At 36.2% G+C, this 6,882-nt stretch overlaps 1 pseudogene across 1 annotated transcript in view; it reads right to left on the reverse strand.

The window, feature by feature from the left end:
* The window catches only part of LOC102602274 (centromere/kinetochore protein zw10 homolog), an 8,227-nt pseudogene extending 1,764 nt beyond the window's left edge, over positions 1–6,463 (reverse strand). The window contains exons 1-9 of the transcript XR_367438.2: positions 5,825–6,463; positions 4,537–4,676; positions 4,243–4,413; positions 3,528–3,689; positions 2,610–2,843; positions 2,379–2,528; positions 790–882; positions 429–524; positions 13–141 (exon numbers count right to left, since the gene is read on the reverse strand). The product of XR_367438.2 is annotated as a centromere/kinetochore protein zw10 homolog (transcript). The remainder of the gene's footprint in view (positions 1–12; positions 142–428; positions 525–789; positions 883–2,378; positions 2,529–2,609; positions 2,844–3,527; positions 3,690–4,242; positions 4,414–4,536; positions 4,677–5,824) is intronic.
* Positions 6,464–6,882: the final 419 nt, after the last annotated feature.

Genomic DNA, 6,882 nt, shown 5'->3' on the forward strand with positions numbered 1-6,882 from the left:
GGGGGGGATTACCTGTTTTAGGTTGTAAATGACAAGTTTAATTTGTCTTTGAAAAACTTCTTCTGCAAGCATCTGGAATCTTGGAGCCAAATCCGCAAATACAACAAGTTCCTTCATTGAAGCTGGAAAATTTGAGCGGTACTGAAACAACTAACTGTTAGCTTGAGACCTAATATTACACGAAAAGTCAGACAAGGCACCCTAATAAAATCCAGCTTTTAAAATTCTTTTTCTTTTATATTTTTGAAATATAAAAGATGAGTGAGTTCCCCTAGCTCCCCTAGTTAATTCTCCTAATAATCACATTAAATCAAACTGGTCACCTATTTGGGATTATGGGAGCAGTTTTTGCTTGTAGTATGACATGCGAAGGCAGAGCAAATCAAAGCAAACTAAAACAGAAATGAACAAAATCCATCCATGCTTACCTCAAATGCAAGTCCAAGAATCTCCTGAGAGAGATAGTGGCAATCATTGTGAATAAGAACGGCAGAATGGTTGATGGAATCAAGCTGCCTTTCGAACTTTCCAAGTCAAACATGGATGAAAAACCAGAAAGAGAAGAAAAGGGAAAGTATTAATGACATAGGAATTATGATCATGAAAAAGCTGAAAAAGACTGACACCAAACCGCCCTTGCCCTGAAGACTCAGAGGGCAATGACAAGAAAGAAAGAGCAGCTTTTTGTTAAATGCATTCGCATATGTGTAGGAGATGGAGAAAAGCTGGATAGAACAAAACAAAGCATGTTCTGCATGAGTTGATGTTGCAGGCCTCTTCTACACTAACCTTAACATGTATGATAGCTTCATAAAGAAGTAGAGAATCCCGAGCAGCGTGATAGAATTCCAACCCCACTCTAGAAGATGACAGGCAAACATCCTGCATATTGGAACCAGTTTCCGTAGGGGTCATTAGAGGAAAGGATGTAGGAAAAAGTACAAGGTAAAGCAAACAAGTATAAAAGGTAGAAGAACCAGAGAAACAAAACCAATAAACTCCTTCAATATCAGTCCTGACAAGAAAAAAAGAAACTGGAAATCGAAGTCATAATGTGCAAAAAATCTTAGCATATTCCATTAATTACAACAGAATCTGCAGCTTAAAAACTGACTGTGCCTCCATGGATTAAACTAAGGAATTGCACATCACAAACAATTGAAATATGAAAACATTATAAACTAAGTTAGCATACTCTTTCTTCTTATGACGGCGGTATCCGGGCTAGCATGCATGCACCTCAACTAACTCCACCGGGTATTGGATACCTCCCACCAGCTCAGGTACCGGTAACTCTTCCCACCAAAACAATTAGGTTAGTATACTTTTGTTTTTTGTTTTCCTTCAATTTTTAACCTTCACTTTAAGTAAGGTTAATTACCCCAATTGTCACCATTTCTGTTGCACTCCCTAAAAAGTGATCATGACTTCAGCCAAACAGTGATTCTGGAAAAAACATACTTTCTAGAGCAAATTCAGTAAAACAATACTAAAAGCATCCTAGTTAACGACATTGGTTAAGCAACCACTGAAAGCTTATATTAACTTAAAACACAGCAAGAATGATCAATCGGCCTTGACAATGGAAATGTTTTTATCTCTGCAAAATAGATGATTGTGCACAACTGCGACAACCTAGCTAGTAAAAGAAGAGGGAATTTTTTGAGGTTTCTTTTGTCTTGTTCAGCTCATACTGACAAGGTGGAAATAAAATAAAAGAATGAACACTGGACTCATGCAAGTGAGCCAGTCACACAAAATTTGGAATCAAAGAGAGATTAATCATGGACTTCATTGACTAAATACTGGACAATGTCATCTGCTTCTTTTTCCGGATAACCGAGAAATCCCCAAGGGATAGTGGCTCATGTTCAAAACTAGGTGGAGAATAGGCCTGACCCTTATGCTTCTCCACTTGAATAACAGGCTATTGTATACACCAGGGTTCAAATTAAACCCGTGTTATGTGCCTAACAAACACATCACACGTTGTTCTCTTACCACTAGACAAAAGCTCTGGGAGTTGGATAACAAAATCTTAGTTATTGATGCTATTCCAATTTAACATCTCGCTTCAAAATTTCACCCCTCCTATGTCTCATTCAGCAATGCTGGGAAAGAAGCTAAATATAAAATGCCTTGACCTGAAAAGTCAATTCAGAGTTCTTCTATATCAAGACACTTCTTGCTACTAAAGGATGGGCATCAATAGTAAGACGAGCAAATACAGCCAACGAAGTAAGCAAACCTTGGTCTTATGAGATAACCTAAGAGGGAAAGCAAAGAAAGACAGAGTAGAGAGAGGAGAAAGTGAAACAATTTGATTGTTCACAAGTAAACAAAAATCTGTGTGATTCTTTAAGCTTCAGTGAACTGACCTTGAGTGTTCCATGAACTAACTTCATTAGTCGTGACGCTGCTTCAGACACCACACATCTCTCAGATGTAAAAAGCAAATCGACAACAAGGTCAGATGAACTTTCAGCATTATAATCATCCTTAACTTTAGAGTTTCTCCTAGTGCAATCCTGCAGAAACAGCTCTACAGCACATTCAAAACCTAAGACGTTGACAATTTAAAATGCAGAAGTACAACAGTTAGTACTTACCTCAGGAAGGCGGAAGTCAGACTGTAAAAGTTGATTTCTTGCCTGGGACAAAATCTCAACCTTTTTCCTCGATGCAAAATGAACCTCCACATTATCTGCAAATTTGCTCAATCTTTCATCCTTGCCATCAGAGGAAGCAATGAACATTAACTCCTTCAAACTTGCCTCAAAGTTAGATGTGCACTTTACAATTTCCTGAAAGTCTGCCAGTTTCGAAGCATCATCAGGCACATTCTGAAACAAGAATATCAAAATTGTGAATTCAATATTATAATGGAACCTCGTCAACAATGAGAATAATTTCTACTTAAATAAATATGATGGGAAAAGAACATGTCAGAGGCATAGTTATCAAATCAAGATAAGAAAGCATACTAAAGCAACTTAATGAAGCACTTATGCCCATTGGGTCTTTTGTAATCTCTCAATGAAAAACAGATTTTACATCACTTCAGCAAATTAACCGAAGTTAAGCCAGGTACATTGATTCATATTTCCTAGCTTCTTCAGAGTAACTCGCAGCTATTATCTAAATCCATTTAATAAATGATCTCATTTAACAATATATATGTTTGAAATTTTGTCTCAAAAAAACACTTTGAAAAAGTCAAGCAATCAAATGGCACCCAAAAATTGCTCACAATTACCTATCCTTTCATCCAATACATAGAGCTATCTTGGTTCTACATGGAGGTGTGAATTACCCAAACTAACACATCAACTGATATATTTAATATCTTAGTAATAAGAGTACTTGCAGAATACATAAAAAGTTAACGGCCATCATAAGTAATCCCCTGTGAAGGATCTCAACAATATCAAAGCATTCATAATTGGCACATAGGAAAAGATGACTTGTAATAATTCAGAATGCAAAGAGAAACCCCTATGTTAAGGCGTAAGGTTATTGAATTGGACCTTGGAGAGGAAGCTGGATACTATCAAATCTGACATCCTTGGCCATGTTAATTTTCCAAAGCACAGCATCCATGTACTATTTTCAAAGCACAAAGACTTACTAATAAACTTGACAACATCAATAAGAACAGAGTACATACTTCCACCATCAATACTGTCAACCTGCATGTTGAGGCACAATTTGGTTATTATGGATATTAAAAACTTAGTAGCAATTAGAGTCCTCTTTTATTTCAAAGCATAAGGGGATGGATTTGTTTCTTCTTTTTTCATAATATAGGTAAAACAATATGGTTGGATCATGCAACTTCCAGAATCAAATATAAGGTAAAAACACAGCAGATTAGAAAAAAGTTCGAAGAAATCACTCCAACCATGTCCAGGTGAGTGGATTATGTTATCCGAACAATAATCATTTAACTTTTGGAAAAATTATCATCTTCTCTAGTAAACAATACATAATGTCAAAGACGTCGAGCCTCCAATCTATGTTGCTCGGACTCTTCAAAAATGCAGCCGGGTGTCAGTCAAATCCTCCAAAAGTAGTGCATTTTTGTAGGATCCATCACAGGTGCAGCAACATTTTTTGAGAGTCCATGCAACATAGCTCTCAATATAGAACATGTTTGGATTCAAATTGAAGTGATGCTTTTGCACAAATGAATATGTATAAAGAGCTAAGAGGAAAAACTGCAATAACTGATTAAACATTTACATTTGGATCAGCAGATGGACATATCTTCAGATTTGCCTTGACACCATTTCCGGACTCCTGATTAATCCATTCCACCACAATAGTTGACCTAAAACTCACCACTGGCACAATTACATGTTTAATCATCAAATCTGCTACTTTTGCCAGCCCAAAATCCATAATACCAACTGCCTAAAAACGAAAAATAACATGAATAAAAAGTTAAACCAGATTTTCTCTAACTTTACCAGAAATATCAATACATATCAGTGACCTGAGATAAAGTGAAAATGGGGAGGAATAGTTCAAACTCACATCCATTGCTTTTAAAATTGTTTGGAGCTCAATCCCATCAACATCTCTGATGCTCAACTGATACTTCAGGGGTGAACTGTATTGTTTTCTTGCTCAAACCACACTGCATTGTCCATACATTGCAAAAGCACCTCTTGCATCTACACACCCAAATCCAATTCCTCTAAACAAGAATCACAGAAACTAAATAAAGATCACCAATATATCATCTTCTGTTAACCTACCAACCCCAGCCCCACAAGCACCACCCCAACCCACCCCCACTCTCAGAGCACTTAACTTTGCAAAATAAGAACAGGAAAAATGCATAGACAGAGACATTAAATAAAGGAGCAGCCCAGTGCATTAAGCCCCCGCTATGCAGAAATTCGGGCGAAGGTCCGGACCACATTGGGTTTTACATACGCAGCTTACCTTGCATTTCTGCAAGAGGTTATTTCCATGGTCTGAGCCTGTGACCGCCTGGTCACATGGCGGCAACTTCTACTGCTGCGCCAACCCATAGACATCATAATCTTTTTTTTTCTTTTGATTGGTGATCCACAACAAAAAATTTGTTCCACAACTCATTAGCAAACTCATTGCAAAAGAGAAGAAAAAAGATGGTCGCAAAAGTGATTTGGAAACTGAAATATTTAAAGAGGTTCGCTTGCTGCCAGCCTACCACAGCTAGATTTAAAAACAACAGAGGATACAACTGTACCACACTTGATTTAGAGGCTCTGATGAACATATATATCAATCAACTATGCTTCAATTCGAAGGGTAGTGTCTGCTATAAGAATCCTCTGTATCTGTTCCTACCTATTCAGGCATATTTAAAAATGGACAATTCAAATCACTCTTCTTACTGGCATGACTAAATGTTGCAAGCAAAGCAGAATACTAACTAAATCAAATCTTGCTCCGATGAACTATTTAAATATCTCATTAATTAAATCAAAATCAAGTATGCCTCATGTCAAAGTAATGAGATATGTAATGCTAATACCTTGAACTCAATGAAAAACAGCAATGGAAGCTTTGATATGTCCATAAAATCTCCATATGGACACAAAAACCACTACACTTATTATCTATGTCAACATATCTTCAGTAAAAGCCCAAGTATTCACCAAAAAAGCTACAATAAAAACAATGACAACTCACAAATAAGCCTCAATCCCAAAATAGTTGTGTTGAGCTACAAGAATCCTCAATTTCTACTGTAGATATTCAAACAAATTCATTTCCTATAATCATCTTAGCAATTCAACAATCATAAACGAAAACAGTATCAACATGTTACCTCCTCAAAACACTCAGTCCATTCATCCTTCAACAATCCGTAAACCAAAGGCTGCTTCTCCTCATCATTACTCGTTACCAACACTGCCTTTAACTCCCTTAACACTTCAGCCGCTTGCTCAACTCTCCCTACCCTAATCTCCTCCTTCACAAACCTCAGTCTGTCATTCAATTCCAAAATCACATCAAGTAACCCTAACAATTCCCTCTTTTCCTTCACCTCTCTATTTTTTACCAGAATTTCATCAATTACGGCTTTGGTTTGAGCTTCAACTGGATGATCCGAGATGAGTTGAATCAAGTCGGATACTTGAGACGATAGATTTTCAGATTTTGAAACGACGTCGGAGCACTGAGAAAAGAGTGTGGAGAAATCGGAGTAATGTGAGAGAATGTATTGCCGGACTTTGGACTTTATATCGACGGAACGAACTTGTAGACGGTCGATGAGAAGACGGAGATCTGGGGCGGATAACGGCGAGTTTACATCGTCGATGTTCGGCGATGAGAGTAAATCTCGAACGTCAATTGAATTGAATAATACATCCATGTCTCGCCGGAAAGGTCCCTTTCTCTCTCGCCGGCAAACCCCGAACTCTCTCGCTGCTCGCTAGTTTTTGTATTTTTAATTTATTTATTTTTTAGCTTATCCTATTTTTTTATTTAACTTTTTAATTTTGACTTTAACATATAAACCTAATTTTATATTATATATTATATCTAAATTGCAATTTATTTTTTTTAAGTAATAGTATATCCAAATTGCAATATTTTTCTTTAAGTAAAAAAAAATCCAGCCGTTTAGTTGATTCAGCCATTTCACGATTGTTATTTTGATTTTTTTTTATAAAAATCTATTTTTGATCGAGTGGTTAAAGCTTCAGTTTTTTATTGGAAGGACATGAATTCAAATTTTTCTAAATTTTATATTATTTGAGTAAAATATAAAAGTGCTTTCAAATAATTTTTGATTCGAATATAATCATAACTTTATATTATTATAGCTAGATCGACATTTTAAATGGATATTATATATATATATATATATATATATATATA

The sequence above is a fragment of the Solanum tuberosum genome, unplaced genomic scaffold, assembly GCF_000226075.1.
Source record: "Solanum tuberosum cultivar DM 1-3 516 R44 unplaced genomic scaffold, SolTub_3.0 scf00106, whole genome shotgun sequence".
Taxonomy (NCBI): Eukaryota; Viridiplantae; Streptophyta; class Magnoliopsida; order Solanales; family Solanaceae; genus Solanum; species Solanum tuberosum.